Below are 16643 nucleotides of genomic sequence, written 5' to 3'. Positions count from 1 at the left end.
TTGCCTTATAATGAAATCAGATTATACAATCTAATCTTGCCACATATCTTTATGGTCTATGCTTTGGTGACTACTATTTTTAGAAAATGCTGTTTTCGGAATGTATTTTATGTAATGCGCTTATTTTTTTTTCTAGCATTTCATAGTTTGTTGTGCTACAACTAAATCATAGTGGAAGAGTAAAGAACCTCCTGTTAAAATTGCTTCGTGTCAGAACAATTACAAGAGTCATTATCAACACAACTAACTCTAGCTTACTTGTCATTATGGCTACAAGAGGGTTAATTAAAACATTATCGATAAATATCTATAAAATGCATTATATAAATAGCTTAAATTAATTCCAACCAAATTTTTAGCCTTTGACTTACAATAAAGAAAACAATAAAGAACCTTTGCATAAATTGTATATTTAATTTAGTAAAATTAAGTGTGAAATATGCAGATTCTTTTTCATGGGTCATTACAAATTTGCATAATATTTACATTATATACAAAGAGGTTTAACCATAGCTATTACCATCATTTATAGGGATACGTATAGTGATGATATCTTTACTCATATTTCCTCACCTAATTTTTTATAACAACCAATGTTGTTTCTATAATAAGCTCTAAAAGTAGCATCACTGACATCCATTATGTGTTTTATTTCTATGTATTTTTACCAAACTTACTATCATACTCCTAGCCAACACTTTCCTACATCTGTATTAAATAGGAGTCAATCAGTAGGAATGTTTTAAACGGTAAATAGTGGGTGCTCTATTATGAAAAAATATGAAATTATTCCAACATTTATAAAGAAATTTATTAAACCACTAAATAATTAAATTATTTTGGCAAGTTGTATACGTGGATTCTCAGACATGTATGCATGTATTTTCCTTTATTCTAAGATGCCACTTCTTTCATTGTTTTTCATTTGAGGCTGTGTATTAAATCAAAATTCTGCAGGCATTTTAGCAAGAGGCAGAGCCAATAAATTTCAGGTACTTAGCTTTCTGCTCATTGAATTTAATATAGTCCTACCCAAAGAACAGAAAGCCAAGGTGCCCATATTCTAACCCTTCATCTCTATATCCACTCTTCCCTAGTCTGTACTGCGTGCAATGTTGGGACCAGGATCACTGGGGATCCTCATTTCCTAACTCTTTCCAGCTGACTTCCTAGCCAATGACGATTGGGAGCACTTAGCAGGCTTTGGAAAAGGGGTAAAAGAATGTCTTCCTTGTTTTCCTTCCAGCATAGGCAGGATATCCCAAGCAATGACAGGTGCTACTAGCCTCCAGCCCTTTCCAGCTCCATCTGAACCAACCATTATCCTCCTATCAAGCCCTCTGAGACTCCAGTCATTCAGGAAACGTTCTTTCCGCAGGTAGCTGAGCACCGACTCTGTAGGACCCCCTACGCAGCTACTGGCTTCGATCAACTATTTCTCCTTTTTTCTTCAGTCTTGTCTCCTCTGGTAAAAGTTTCCTGCTGCCAAGTTTTAGTTCTGACTTCTCTTCCTATTTTTTTTTCCCAGTTGTCTGGTGTCTATAATCCCCTATAAACGCTCTCTTAGATCTACTTGTCTTTATTTTATTTCTCGATGGAGGCACTCCAAAAGATTTTCTCTTTTGAAAGACTTTCTTCTTATAAAGCACAATATTCATGAAAGCTAGAGTTGAATATATATCAATACCTTGTGCTTCTGAGGTAAACACATTTTTAATATCTACATCTGAGAAGGGAGAGGATCTTTCATTTTGGGGGCTCTCCAGCGAGATCTGGCCCCAGTTTTAGTTATAGGTGTGAATTAGCAAGTGGATAGATGAATAGTAACTGTATACTAAGGAGATTGTCCAGATTCACCACCCTCCTATTACATAAGCTAAATCAATTATTTTTGAATGAGAATAGTAAGAGGATTTATGACCTAGAACATCCAATGATAAATGTGCAACTTAGCTTTGGTGTGGAGATGGGAGACTGGTGGTGTAGCTCCGCAAGAAGGGGCAGCATTATATCGGGGACATAACAGTTGAACCTGAAAGTTTATCTTAATGTCTCATTTAGCGTACAGTTTTTATATTTGCAATAAGATGATTAACACCAATTTACACACAAATTATACAATAGGTATTTTTTAAAGTTTATTAAATTGTGATTTACAAATGACATTGTAAAATGCTTAAAAGGTACAACATCATGATTTCATATATGTATAAATTGTGAAAGGATTCCTATTTTTTTTGAACTAACATATCACCTCACGTATTTACTCTCTCTCTCTCTTTTTTGCTAAGCATACTGTCAGCAAATTTCAGTTACAACTATATTAGCAACTTGGATCACCACGTTATACATTAGACCCCCAGACACTACACGTTTTGTAAGGTTCTACATTTGACTAACATCTAACACAACCCCCGTCAGCCCCTGCCAAAATCCTCAGCAAGCGCTCTTCTACTTTTTCTTTTGAAGATTCCACACAGAAGTGAAACTACACAGTATTCATCTTTCTGTGTTGAGCTTATTGCATTTAGCATAATGCCCTCCAGATTTATCCATGTTCTTACAAATGGCAGCACTTCCTTTGTGTAAGGCCACAAAAATATATATGTATATTATATAATATATAATTAATATATAATATTATTATATATAATGTATATATTGTGAATGTAGAATATATTTTTATAATACATATTATATATAATACATATATTATATATTTTTTACATATACCACATTTTCCTTATCCATTTGTCTATCAATGAACACTTAGATTGTTCCCATTTCTTGGCTATCGTGGATGATACTACTATGCATGTGGGAGTTTAGATGTCTCTTTGAAACAAAGACTTCATCTCTTTCAATACCTACTCAGAGAGCAGGATTAGCTAGGATAGCTAGGATGGCTGGATCCTGGGGTATTCCTATTTTTAATTTCTTGAGAAACCCCTATATTGTTTCCACAGTGGCTGCACCAATCTGTATTCTCACCACCCATGTAGAAGGATTCCTTTTTTTTTTTTTTTTTACATCCTGACAAAACACTTGGTATCTCTTTTCTTCTTGATAATAGTCATTCCAGTAGGTGAAAGATCACATCTCATTGTGGTTTTCATTTGCATTTCTTTAATGTTTGGTGATGTCAAGCACCTTTTCATGTACCTGCTGGCCATTTTCATGTCTTAGTCTTTTGCCCTCTTGTGAAATAGGGTATTCACTTTTTTGCTATTTAGTTATATGAGTTCCTAGTATATTATGGATGTTAACCTTTTATTGGATATGTGGTTTCCTGATATTTTCTGCCATTCTAGAGCTTGCCTTTTGTTGCTGTTATTGAGGACTTCTTTTGCTTGCAGCCTTTTAGTTTGATATGATCACATTTTTTTTTTATTTTTGTGTATTTTTGCTTTTCTTTTCCCTTTGTTTCTGGTGTCAGATCCAAAAGGTTAATTGCCCAGATCATTGTCAAGGAGATTACCTTTCTTTTTTTTTTTTTTTTTTCTAGGAATTTTGTGGTTTCGCATCTCATATTTAGTTTTTTAATCTCTTTTAAGTTAGTTTTTGTGTATTGTGTAAAATGGGGGGCCCGTTTCATCCTTATGCATGTGGCTACACAGTTTCTCCAACACCATTTATTGAAGAGAATATTCTTTTTCTCCATTGTATACCTGGTATTTTTGTTGAATATTAATTGACCATATATGCATGGGTTTATTTCTGGGCCCTCTATTGTGTTACATTCACCTAAGCTTTTATGTGTTTAAGGGTTTCATGTCAATAACTTTAATATTTTGATTTTTATATTTTTGTGATACAGTCTGAAATGTGATGTCTCCAACTTTGTTCTTCTTTCTCAGGGTTATTTGGCTATATGGGACCTTTTATGATACCATACAAATTTTAGGATTGCATTCTTTATTTCTGTGAAAAAAAATAAAGCCCTAGGAACTTTGATAGGGAATGCATTGAATCTGCAGACTCTACTTGGTAGTATAGGCACTTAGTCCTTCAAATCCACAAGTATGGAATATCTTCTACTTATTTGTGTCCTTTTTAATTTGTTTCATCAGTTTTCAAGTCCACATATCTGTCATTTCCTTGGTTAAACTCATTCCTAAATATCTGATTCCTTATGCTATTTTTTTTAATTTTTTATTTATTTATGATAGTCACAGAGAGAGAGAGAGAGAGAGAAGCAGAGACATAGGCAGAGGGAAAAGCAGGCTCCATGCACCAGGAGCCTGATGTGGGATTCGATCCCGGGTCTCCAGGATCGCGCCCTGGGCCAAAGGCAGGCGCCAAACCGCTGCGCCACCCAGGGATCCCTCCTTATGCTATTAAAACGGATTGTTTCTTTAATTCTCTTTCCAACGATTTGTTATTAATATACAGAAATGCAACTGATTTTTTATTTTGATTCTGTATTCTGCAACTTTCCTGAATTTATCTATTCATTCTAACAGTTTTTGGTGGAGTCTACAGGGCTTTCCACATATAATATCAGTCATCTGCAAACAGAGACAATTTTACTTCTTTTTTTGGATTTGGATGATTTATTTCACTTTCTTACATAATTTATCTGGCTAGGGATTCCAGTTTTGGCGCTATGTTGAATAAAAGTGGTAAGAGTGGGCATTTGTACTCTTGCTGATCTTAGAAAAAAAGCATTTAGCTTCTCACACTTGACTGTGGTGCAGCTGTGGGCTTGTCACATGTGGCCTTCATTGGGTTGAGGTACTTCCCAAATTTGTTAAGTTTGTTATTATTTCATTGAAGAACATATACATTCATCATAGCTACTGGCCTATAATTTTCTTTTCTCCTATCCTTGTATGACTTTGTTTTCACAGTAAATCATAAAACCATAAAATCAGTTTGCAAGGGTTCCTTCCTAATCAATCTTTTTTGAAGAGATTAAAAGTTTGGTATTCTTTAAATGTTTCATAGAATTCACCAGTGGAACTATTTTGTCCTGGACTTTCCTTTGTTGGAAAGTTTTTGATTAGTGATTCAATTCCCTTACTAGTCATTGGTTTATTCCAATTTTTTATTTATTCATGATTCGATCTTGTGACATTGTATGTTTCTAGGACTTTAGCCATTTCTTCTAGATTATCTAATTTGTTCATAGTAGTTTCTTATGATCCTTAGTATTTCTATGTTGTCCGTTATAATGTCTACTCTTTGGTTTCTGATTTATCTTCCCTCTTTTTTCTTAACCAGGTAATATTTGTCCATTTTTATCTAAAAAACCTCTTAATTTCATTGATCTTTTCTACTCTTTTTCTAGTTTCTGCTTCATTTATTTACACTCTGATCAGAGGGCATGTCCCTTGGGTGGCAGTCACAAAAGTGGGAGCAACAGCTGTGTGGATATGCTCCTTTCAGGGAGACAATGGTGGGCTTCATTTTATTTTTGAAGCCAGTTGGAAGTACAAGGCAGGGGAAGTGCCCACCAGCTTTTTCAGGTTCCTTGGAGGATCCCACTTAGTTCTAAAACATAGGCAGGTTAGAAGCTGAACTGTCAGGCAGCAGCTTGTGTAGGATACAAACTCCTTCTAGGAACAAACTATGTAATACATGTTTTTTTTTTTTTTTTTTATCTCTTCCTTCTGTACTAAGGTAAGGGGGCATAGCTCTGAGAAGTGTTTAACAACTTAATTTTTCTGATAAGTAATAAAGCGTAAGTCCAAATTTGGAGTGCATCATACTTTATAAATAGTCACAACTGTCTAACAACCGCTTCTTTGTTCGCTATAGTGCTGTGGGATTCATAAAATCAAGCCTCCCTGGTTCTCAGAAATAGGTGAACTGGAGATCCATTGCTTAGGTGACAGACTTAAAAGTTGAGCTTTTAAATTGATCCTAAAAGTATGTATGATCCAAATCCTATGCTCCTTAGGGAGAAGCTGGGATTTGAGGGTTACCTTCCAAGTGCTTTTTTAAAAAAAGGTTTTATTTATTTATTCATGAGAGACACAGAGAGAGAGGCAGAGACAGATGCAGAGGGAGAAGGAGGCTCCCTGTGGGGAACCTGATGCAGTGCTCAATTCCCAGACCCCAGGGATCATGACCTGGGCCAAAGTCAAAAGCTCAACCACTGAGTCACACAGGTGGCCCTTACCTTCCAATTGTAAGGCCCTCTTTGAGGAACAAAGTTTATAGAGGGAGCATGTCAGGCTTTTCTACTTCTTTCAAAGTGGGTATTTTCTCAAACACCAGATGTGTAGGAATCACTCAACTGGTTTTCTGAATTTCTTTCAGAAAGAACTGATTAGAGTGAATCTGTATAATCAGTGCATCTAAAGGAGAAGAGAGATTCAGAAAACTCCTATGTCACCATCCTGGGGATGTCAATCATATAGGGGATATTTAATGCTTTAAAGAAGAATTATATTTTTGAAGTCCAGTTGAATAGGTCTGTCATTATATTTCAGTGCTAATTAATTCAAATATAAATGGTTATTAATGACACTGTATAGGATGCCAAAGAAAATACATTGATCAGTAAGACATAATGCCAGCCTTAACATTTTTAGAGTCTAAGATTATTTATTCAATTTTCCATATAAAGCTGACATTGAGCTCTAATGTCTGGTAATCTGAACAACACATAAGTCACAGAAATTAAAAGAGATTGAACTAATAAAGAAGAAAAAAGCCCATTCTACAATGTAAACTTTGAGATTTCAGTTCTACTTTAGTAACTCGTTTAACTACATTTCTGAAGAAAATGAAATATAGATTGAAGACAATATTGAAAATACAATGTAATTTCAGTTCTTCGGGCATTATTTTCAAAGACAAAATGTTTAAGTCATTTTGGATAAATCTTTGAAGAGAAAACAGAAAAATGCTAAAATTTCAACATTTTATTTTTGTAAAAATCAAGTTGTGTATTTCAGCTAAACCCGTAACTCCTTAGGTGATTATTAATTGTGCTCCATAGAATACAATGCCTTTTCTCCCTAAGGACTTATGAACCTGGCTTTGATAATGACATAGGATAGCTTTTTAAGTATAGATATTCCCAAATAAAGTTATATTTATCTTTTATTAGAAATATCATTTACCTGTAAAACATTATTTGGATTATTTTATTCTTAAGTATTTTTATATTCTTCAAAAAAATGAGTCAAGTTTTTATTATTAAAATTAGCATGCAAAGAAATAACAGGTTAACATTTCATATTTCAAAGACTTTAATAGAATGATTAAGCTGTTTGAGTTAATCATATCATCTCAATTACGTAAATAAAAATTCTGGACTATATTTAAATTGTAACATATGTCCAAGGTTATACACAATTAAGTACCTAAGATAGATTTTACATATATATATATATATATATACCTTTAATGCTAAAAAGACATTCAATATCAGTTCAGAGTACACTCAGGGAGGTTAAGTAAGCTTTATATGACATCCTCATTCAAAGACATTTGCTGGTTGCACCAGAATTAATTCTAAAGTGGAAAATTAAATATGACCTAATAAAGTTAGCAAATATCCACTAAATACACAGCTACTTTGCCTTCTCTTCCTATGGAATCATTACTCTGAGTGATTCCAACTTCCACTCAGACTAATGCTTCATAAAGCTTCACCTCTTTGAGCATCAGGGAAAACCACCACATTACAACTTGCCTCCATATTAATAAATACCATGACTGAGAAACTTCTTTATATCATTTAATGTCTAGTACACTCTTTTATTATGGAGTATTTATAATTATTATGGAATAGTTATACAAAGCAAAAATTATATGTTTGCTCCAGTTCTAAACAAATGTGCACAGATCTATCAGCAGATACACGCTCAAAATTTAAATGAACAAATCTTGCACAGATTCATGAAAAATTCAACATCTTTCCATGATGCCCCAAGAGCTTAAACTTGGTAATACACCTTTTGTAAGGTGGGTCATTTTAATATCAAGAATATCTTATTTTCCAATTTTGGCTTATTTTTAATCATTAATATTTCAAACCCTAAATACCAAGAGACTCCCAGGAGTATTTTCAGAGTTTTTGAACAATTTCAGGAGATATTTCAAATCAGAGAGAAAATAATGTGTCTGCAACCTCTGTAGTCCTTTGTCTTATACAAAGGGTATTTGCATATAAATACATGCAGAAAATTCTATTTTCACTTGATTGCATGGAACATGATCACTTCTGGATATCACATTTTTGACTAACACCAAAGAATGAAATATAAATGAAAATAAAAAAGAGAAACTTAAGATGGGACCAAAATACTCATTTTTGGAATCATACTTTTGTTATGTTTGCTGAGGAATCTAGTCAATAGTATTTTGGAGGGTTGTTTTTTTTTTTTTTTTTTTTTCACATTCGCCAAATTTGATAGCTTTGTGTTAACTGTGACTGATTTATAAATTATTATGTACTCCAAATTTGGAGTTATGCTCCTTTGCTTATCAGAAAAATAACAAACATTATCATGAAATACTGTGTTTTCTTTAATCTTTTATATTTCCAATGAGCAGAAGAATGCTCTCAATAAAAATGTTATACAGAAATCCAATCTCATTATATGCAACTTTACTCAACATTTTATTTTTCCTTTCTTTCTATAATTTTCCACTCCATAAATACGAAATTTAAAACTTGGGACTTATATGTAGTAATGAATCTATAAACTCTTTATGATTTTTCTGTGAATGCCCAAAGAAAATACTACATTGCAATGCAGTTGTGATTCCATGACCGAAATCCCTTTTTACTGAAGAAAAAACCTGAAAAAAAAAAGTTTCACTGAACCATAGTGTCAATTAATTTTGGATTCATAAAACAGCTGTGAATATTGGAGCCGTACAGCTCTTCCCTGGACCCCTGTGAATTATCTGTCATGGTTAAAGGAGGCATAACAATTTGTCACAGGTATACCCAGAGGGAATAAACTCCTAGGACAGTGAAGAGAAGACTGTGGAGTGGTCATTCCCAAGTGTGATTGGACACAGCTGCATGGGGAAAAGAGATAAGGTAAGGTGGTCGAAGTGGAGGTGGGGTGGGAAATAATGAAAGTGCTGGCGGGGGAGACCAACTGTGTAGAGATTAAGTTTACAAACCTAGATCTGTAATAACTCAAATCTAGGAGAAGAACATTTCTGCACATCAAAGAGCCCCAAGGAGATGGTTTCCTTTTAATACAATTCAAAAGCAACAACAAAATGCCAGTACCATAGTTACTTGCTAGGTATCTGAAATGATACGATCACAGTTCATGAATGGAATCATCAACCAATTTTATTTCCCCAGAGGATAGGAAACATAAACACAGCAGAGCTAACATCACTCCATTTGTCATTATCAGCTTGTACTTATGATTCTGAAATTAATGTTAATTACTAAGGTTGACTCACAAAGAAATTTTGCTATATTATCTTTATCATATTTTGGTACATTACATATTTTAATTGCAATGCAATGAAAATTTCTGTATTAATTCAACATCTACATCGCATTATGTATGATGCTAAGATGAAAGAAAGAATGGAATTCTAATGCAAACTGCATTAGACGAGAATGAGGAGCCACTTAGAAGAAGTATCATGAATGGAGACCTAAATAATAGCTCCATGAAGTGGATGGAGTAGGTTGGAAAGTGTTTCAGAAAGAACTGAATAGAATTTTCAAAATCCTTGAGATCTGAATAAATATGCTGTCTATAGGGAATTTTAGACCTTAATGATCTTTATATAATTTGAGTTTAGGAAGCACTAGAGAGCATTGGATTAAGCTAAAAGTGTGTGTGTGTGTGTGTGTGTGTGTGTATTTTAAAGGTTACTGGCTTTAAACAGTAAAAGGACTTACCTCTTATGAATCTGCAGTTTGTACAGGGCCTGAAAGGAGCAACCTATCTTTGCATATTTGGCCTCAGCACTCAGAATCATCTAAAGGCTCCTGTACTCCTACATTGGACAAGTGATGCTGGCTGTCAGCTGAGACCTTTGCTGGGGCTCTGATCAGAACCCTCACAGGTCGGTGCTGAATTCCAATGATGGGCACCACCTTTTTATCACCCAGCCTTAGAAGTCATGCACTGTTACTTTTGCCACATGCTATTCATTAGAGGTTAGTCACTCGCTCCAGTCTATATGCACAGGAAGGAAAATTAGACCTCATCTCTCAGTGTAATAAATGTCAAGAGCACCTTGGAAGAAGAGCATGTTGGAAGAGATATTTTCACATCGCCATCTTTGAAAAATAAAACCTGGTATTATTGTTTTGTTTCTAAACTAAAAATGGCAAAATATATCCATCCTGGGGATTTTCTTTTTTTTTTTTTTTTTTTTCATCCTGGGGATTTTCAAACAGACAAGAGGCACTATCAGATATGTCTCGGCAGCTTTGTGGTAAATTGGCAAGAGAGGGCTTGCATTTAATGGAAGGGGGAACAGTTAAAAAAATACTATTGCAGAAAGTAGCAATGACACAATGGGTTACAGCAGGGGAAGGGGGAAAAGGTCAGATGACAATGCACTTTCAGGAAAGACAGAAGAGACCTAGGAAGGGAGGTGCTGCAGAGAGGTAGGGTAAAATGAGTAAAACGGTAATACATCTTGGAAAATAACTTAGCATAAAAAATCCTGGAAGAGGAAGCCAAATTGAAACAATTTCTTAGGCTAACAAAGCACTGGAAAGTTGAGAAGTGCAAATACATAGAGGTTAATGACCCAAGGCAGGAGAGAAGACTACATAGTAAGTAGCTGGAGAAGGTGGATGAGAGCTGACACTTCCTTTTATTTGTACTTGTCTTGATTCCTTGTCTTAAAACGGGTTAGGCTGAGATTTCACTGGAAAAGGCTGAAGTTACTTTGGAAGGGTAAGACGTAGATGTGTAGGATTCTGTGTGTGATTCTTAACACCAGAGGAAGGGTGTCTTCAACAGATGGAGAGTGCACAGGTTCAGATAAGGTGTAGGTGAGAGAGGAACACGATTCGGTGAAGTAGAGAATCTGGTCAAGACTAGGAAGCAAATTACTGAGTTTGGAAAGCTATCAGTATACATTGGTGCTGGAGTACACACCTTGGCAAGTAAGGAGCAGGGGCAGGAGCTTTCCTCATCTCTTCCTACCCTGCCACTGAGTTGCTGCACCAAAATGAGTTTATTTCTCAACTTCTCATTGCCTCACTTCCCTTATCTGGAAAGCAGGGATGGAGTTTATTAAATAACTTGATTTAAGGACTGGACTTAGGCTGGCGTGGGACACATGGTGTATCCATATAAACATTAATCAATCTTCTTAAAAAAAAATACTTGTATTAAACCAAAAGTGCTCCGACCACAGAAAACAATGGCATCGACTATCACTGTACATTAATAATGTACATTAATAATCTTAGTAGAAGTATGTTACTTCAGCACGTTGGGGGAAATATTACTTAAAGAAATATTTTTAAGTGAGCTGGACGTTGTTCAAACAGCAGGAAAAAAAACCCAGATTCATTTCTTGTGATTAAAATATTTTAAAATATATTCCCAAACATAGCGTAGAATAATGAACGTTTGGGTAGTTTTTAAACCATCCCAGAAATAATCAGAGCTTAAAAATAACACATTTTCTTTAACATGCAGGCACGCTACAATTAAGTCCCTTCTTTGAAACAGTATCTAACCAAATAGATTTGATGATTTTTATGCTAACTTCTCATTACTCAAGTGAGTTGATGAATAAATAAATTTCTTGGTTCTCAATTGTCATATTCCCTAAGAATGTCATACTCAAGAACAGGTTTCTTGGAGGGGTTTCCTGGATGGTACAGGCAGTTAAGCATCTGACTCTTGGTTTCAGCTCAGGTGATGATCTCCTGATCCTGAGTTCAAGCCCCATGGGGGGCTATATGCTGAGCACAGAATCTGCTTATGTTTGTCTCTCTTCCTCTCCCTCTGCCCCTCACCCATCCCTGCATGTGCTCACTCTCTCTCGCAAATAAATAAATCTTAAAAAAAAAAAAAAAAAAAAGAAGAAGAAGAAGAAGAACAGCTTTCTGGGAATAAAAGAACACAGAAAAAGAAAAAAAAATGCTACAATATTAATGTTGTTTATCTAATGTCAGATGCATCCTTAATTTCTAAAATGTCGAAGTAAAAAAAAATTAGAATGAGCATGTATAGTAAATGGAACAACATTATTTGGCCCATGTGTGATGACCATAATTTTTTGGAGCATCATTATGTATATGTCATTGCATATCAAAAATAAAGATTAAGAAGATATTAGAGATTAGATTCCAACACTTGCTTTTTAGTTAATACAGATTTCTATTCGGACTTTTATTTTTATTTGTCTAATCCAAAATTGTTATTTCAACACCCCTCTCTCGCTGAATGCCATGGTCAACCTCCAAATAATCATCAGAAGCCCAGGGCTTATCTTTTAGATTACTATTCCTCTTCCAGCCTAGACCCAGATCATCACAAGCTTTAACAACTTTCCCTCCACCAGTCTCCCCCAGTGTCTGCCATTTCTTCCCTTCTCCATCAGATCCACCAGTGCCTCTCCTGGATCACAGCAAATCCTCTTACAGCTACATTTGGAGACATTACCATTCTCTAATCGTCCTCCCAGCTTCAGATGGAATGATTTATTTATTTTTCAAATATCAAATCTCATTTTGTTACCTCCCTGCTTCCCGACTTCAAGGACTCTCCCCTGCTTGAACCACTGCCTGCCTCAATCTTAAGCCTCCCCAAGCTCCACATACCTCGGGGTCTCTGGGTTGTATCCCCACTGGCTTCCCCCTCTGATGTGTACCAGTAGTCCTCCTTTCCAGGGGCCTCAGTGCTTCAGTGCTTTCTATTCAGTGTCAGTGGATTATTCTTTCTGCCCTCTTTTTCTAAAAAAAAAAAAAAAAAAAAAAGAACTCTTCCTCATTTGTGATCTTAGTTTAATTGTTTCCTATCCGTCAGTTTGAAGAGAAGAGTTCATTCAAAGAAATTTTTCATTCTATACCTTCATTTAGTCCAATCCCTGAAATTATGGTATTTTTCTTTCTTGTTTATCTAAATATAATTATTCAAGCATATTGCCTAACAGTTCCTGCAGAATCAGGTTACAACAAAAAGCAAGAGAAGAAAAAAGCTGGGGCAGGCCTAGAAACCAATGAGGTAGCTTCATTGCAAAATCCAGACAAGTTGCTTCTCAAGTTTGTTTTCCCTCCAGCAACTGATTTCTCATTATGATTCTAATTTGTGGATATTTGTGAAAGACAATAAAATATTTGTAAGTGCATAGTGCATGTGTTCAGTAATTACTGCCATTTAATGACCTTCAAGTTTGTGTTTTAAAACTCTATTCTCATGTTAATGCATCATTGTTTACTAATTACAATTTCTAGCCTCCTCCACCCAGAGAGAAGAGCATAAGAATTGAAAGGTTAAGGGAGAGAAGGAAAAACTGAAGAGGAGGGGAAGAGAGTATTTGGATCTCAGAAATTTTTGGAACTAGATTGAAAGACTGTTGAGGAAGGTGAGAAGTTACAGTCAATATTTTGGGATTCAGTGTAAATAAGATGTGTTTGTAGGAACTATATGAATGAAATATAAAAATAAACCTTTGGGCAAAGAAAGAAAAGCACAGGGAGGGAGATACATAATTATTTAGAGCATATAATTTATTAGATAATTCAGACAAGCATTTTTGTGATAAATTATAATTATTTCAATTAAATTGGTACTCGTGTCACTTCATTTGACTTTAAGTATCATTATTGAAAATTTCCTAATTTTAGTTTAAGAATCCTAAATAAGTAGATCATATGCAGTTTTATTTGTTTATCACTTATAAACTAAAGCAAATAGTGGTATTCGTGAAGGAAAGATAGTCACCTTCATTTATTCTAGGCTATACTTCAAACATCATGTAATATTCCAAATGTTATATTTTATCTTAAAATATTATTAAATAATCTCATGTGAATGTATCACATCACATACTGTATTATCCTCAATCAAAGCTTGGATGTAATCAGTATCAATGGGTTCATTCAATTTTTTTCTTTTTGGTTCATTCAATTTGAATTTTTTTTCTACCAACAAATGCACATTGGAACGTGCTTAACTTACATATTTTAGGTAAGCAGCACAAGTTACAGTGATCAGTAGACTTCTCTCATTGAACACTATATAGAACCCAATTATTAGCTCATGACAAATAGGAAATTAGAACAAAACAAGCAAAATGTCCTTCACCCAGATAATCTAAGAAGTACTCATCTAATTAATTTTGACTCTCAAATGCCCAGTATATGACTTCAAAAAAATTAGATATATGCATATTCTTTATAGACAAGTGATTATTATTATTGGCAACAAGAAGAAAAATGTATGGGAAAATATCCTGTAGGAGGTTTTAGAATTCTCATGCCATGCCCCAGTAGATTGCTAATACTGGTTTGAAGAGTGGGTCTGGTCTAATCACAGTTATAAAAAATAACTTTTGTTTTTATAAATAAGATGGCTATTTCAGATTTTAGAAATATTTTCCCAGCTCTAAACATTTCAAAAAGAAACAATGAGAATGTCAGTAGTCATTATTCTAATTATGAGCAATTTATCTATCACAATGGAACAGTGGATATATAAACATTGTCATTTTGGGGTTTTAATTTATTAAGCCCAAGGAAACAACTATGCTTATCAGCTGAAATTTAGAATAATGAAACTATCTGTGCCTTTTCATAAATATACCTGAGATACTTGCTTTGTTGCTGTTTTTCTTTCATATTATCCCTTGATCTGCAGGTAATTTAAGATATGCAAAGTACTTTTTTTCTTTTTTCTTTTTCTTTTCTTTCTTTCTTTCTTTTTTTTTTTTTTTTTTTTTAACTAGCAGTGATGTATTTTTTAAGATATTGGCCTTGGAGAACAAACTATTCAAGTGTAATTAATTCAGCCTCTGCTGAGGTAATCTTTGAAGTTGACCGAATAGAAGATCCTCAGATCAAAATTCTGGCAAATTAATAATAAAACATACACAGAGATTAGTAGTAGAAGACCCTAAAGGTGAACAAAGCTGTTCTTTAACAGATGGAAGAGACAGGGCACTAGCACCATTAAAAATACATAGTTAGAAATATTTCTTCCAAAAGTTAGCATGTGTATCCTTTTTTTTAAAATATTTTATTTATTTATTCATGAGAGACACAGAGAGATGGGCAGAGACATAGGCAGAGGGAGAAGCAGGCTCCCTGTGGGGAGCTCCATGTGGGACTCAATCCCAGGACCCCAGGGTCACACCCTGAGCCAAAGGGAGACACTCAACCACTGAGCCATCCAACATGTGTATTTTTTTTAATCCAAAAGTGACCCCATAAATTTCCAGGAATTTTTTATTCTAGGAAGAGATACATAAGAAACAAAGAACCGGGTTTACCTATAGCATACCTTGTTCTTTTTAGTAGCGTCCCTAGAACTACTTAAAAATGTAAATATTTCCAGCACAGAGTTAATTTTAAATTTCTCAGGATTAAAACAAGACAGGTACCTGTTACTACCTTCAAAGGAGATATTTTAACATCATAAAAGACATAGAAGATCAATCAGATCACTGAGTTAATCCTTCAGACAGGGTTTCATTTTTTGTCTTTAATTATCCTTTCATTTTTTATGCCAAAGAGTACAGTATTTCTGTGTTTATATTAAGGAATGCAGGTGCTCCTAAGATAAACACGTTATGGGCATAAAATCATAATTGCATACTTACAATTATTTTCAGATGTTTATATATTAAACACCTGTGGTTGATTATAATATATTTGGGAACCTAAAAGATGCTTCACTATTCCAGATAAACACCTTCAGTTTTTATAACAATTGAGAGTTGAATGTTTAATAAACTATCTATAATGTTTTAATACTTAACCAAGTTTTGGATTTTAATAAACTTACAGCGTGGAAAATAATTAACAGATACCAATTAAAATCCAGACAATATCAACCTACAGTTGTGTGTCATGAGTGTATTATGAAGTTGCTCTGTCCTTTGGTTTCTCATCTGGAAATCCAGTTATTGTGGGATTTAAATAAGATAAAGTTCATCAAAGAGTAAATGTTATGCCCAGTAAACAAATAATAAGTGCCCAGTAAATAAAAGCTGTGACTAATTTTGGAAAATGACCCTTTCAACTTCAGGTATGATGAAACATATCCTTTGGGTGTAAAATCAAGTCTTAATAGACATATAAACACAGAAGAGTGTGTACTTGCCTAGTATTTACTCAGATCTACTTAGACACCTGTAACAGTGAACTAGGGCTTGCAAATGGGAAGAAAAATAAGGAATTATAAAATTCATTGATTAATCAAGAATTTTAAAAAGTGACTTACTAGAAGTGTGCAAATGCTAGAGAGTTAAGGGAGTAAAGAAAAACTAAATTATTTTACTCCTTGGAGAATAGGGGTACAAATATACAACGAGAAAGACACCGAATTGACTAAGGTGAAATGCTTAAGCCTTAGGATTGTGATATATTCTACATCATTTAGTGAAATTTAAATTTTATTTTTATAAAGTGGGGAAATGTTTTGAAGGAGATGATAACTCTGACCATAGAATGTAATTTTAAAGTAGATACCTAGCTTATTATTTCTCTTACAATAATAGCACAACAAAAA

General features: G+C 34.3%; 1 protein-coding gene across 2 annotated transcripts in view; it reads right to left on the bottom strand.

Moving 5' to 3' along the window:
* CDH12 (cadherin 12) overlaps window positions 1–16643 on the bottom strand; it is a 966147-nt gene that overhangs the window by 400830 nt on the left and 548674 nt on the right. Inside the window, exon 3 of one of the 2 annotated variants that reach the window (XM_077896365.1) lies at window positions 12734–12865. The exons of the other annotated variant lie outside the window; for it this stretch is intronic. The gene's annotated coding sequence lies outside the window, so the exon portion shown is untranslated. The remainder of the gene's footprint in view (window positions 1–12733; window positions 12866–16643) is intronic. 2 annotated transcript variants of the gene reach the window in all.

This window comes from Canis aureus, chromosome 4 (genome assembly GCF_053574225.1).
Source record: "Canis aureus isolate CA01 chromosome 4, VMU_Caureus_v.1.0, whole genome shotgun sequence".
In the NCBI taxonomy this organism is placed as follows: Eukaryota; Metazoa; Chordata; class Mammalia; order Carnivora; family Canidae; genus Canis; species Canis aureus.
Note: the sequence above shows the minus strand (reverse complement) of the source record. Positions and strands in the feature narration are given on the sequence as shown.